We start from the raw sequence: 1,408 nt of genomic DNA, 5'->3' as shown, positions 1-1,408 counted from the left end.
TCTCTATCTGTTTTTCTTTTTTAAGTACCTATCTTATGTAAAAATTACTTAATAATTTTTATATATTTATAAAAGTTGTAAAAATTAATCCGGCATACAAATCCGAATCATCGTATGTAGTAAAAATAAAGGAAAATTATTATGTGTATTATATGTTAATATAAATATATTAATCCTCCATGAATATATTTATTATGTTATAATTTAAAAAATGCAGTACATATTGTAAGATGATTTGAAAATGAATCTTCAATGAAGTAAAAAATTGATTATTCTTTTCAATCCTTTTGCAAAATATATTATGTAAACAGTTAATTTAATTGACATTGATTACTTTGCAAATATTAAGTTAACTATAATTCATTTAATGATTGGTTTTGCAGATCATTACATATCAGATTGAATTGTTATAAAAGATATTCAAATTATTATTATAATTCTAATAATAGTCGCATTCTGCATTTAGTACTAAGTGCGGCTAGCTTTTAATTTTTAAGATAAAGTTTATACATAATAAAAATCAGAAGCAAATAATTAGATTTTAATGCTAAATGCAATTATATACTCAATACAATTCCTGTTACCCTGTATATATTCGGATGAAAAACGGAAATAAATTCATTTTAAGCTAATTTAATTACAATAGGGCTAAAAACGCAGATTGTCACTTTTGTACAAATTATCTTTTTTATTCCTCATAATAATTTTGTCGAAATGACGAAATGCGATGAAAAATGGAAATAAATTTGTTTTAAGCTAATAAAGTTTATTTAGGGCCAAAAAAGCAGACCATCACTTTTTGTACAAATTACTTTTTTTATTCCTCATAATAATTTCGTCGAAATGACAATGCGATGTATACGAAATATTAAAAAAGTACAATAGCCCGTTTATACAAAATATGATTTTTACAATACATAAATATAATCGACCACTGTGTACTTCCGCAATGTCTGCTGTAACGCATCAAATGCAATATCACCGACAATTTTGCTTTATCGAAAATAATGAATATATTCGCGCGTGCAGCTCTTTCGATATAAAAAAACTATATCCTCCGGCGAAGAGATGACGATTCCGTGCAACGTTTCGCGATTTATCGAATTGGATCATCGTCCCTGTTTCGTAAAAAACGAATTTCTAACTCGCTACATTTACTTTTCTTTTTCTTGCCATAAGTCTTTCTCTCTCTAAGTAGCCGTAATCAGCTATTCGGACAATGTATTATTTGTCGCGCGTTTAGCAAAACAACGAGTAGATGTAACGAGAAGGCAAGTTAGAGAAACTTATGAGACAAGAGCTGTATGTAGATTTGCTCTCATTCTTGTCATTGCCTATTCGTTGTCGAATTGTCTTTTGAGTAGGCTAGTACCAAAATAGGACAAGCAACAGCGATATCGTCATCGGC

This window comes from Trachymyrmex septentrionalis, unplaced genomic scaffold (genome assembly GCF_001594115.1).
Source record: "Trachymyrmex septentrionalis isolate Tsep2-gDNA-1 unplaced genomic scaffold, Tsep1.0 scaffold127, whole genome shotgun sequence".
NCBI lineage: Eukaryota > Metazoa > Arthropoda > Insecta > Hymenoptera > Formicidae > Trachymyrmex > Trachymyrmex septentrionalis.
Note: the sequence above shows the minus strand (reverse complement) of the source record.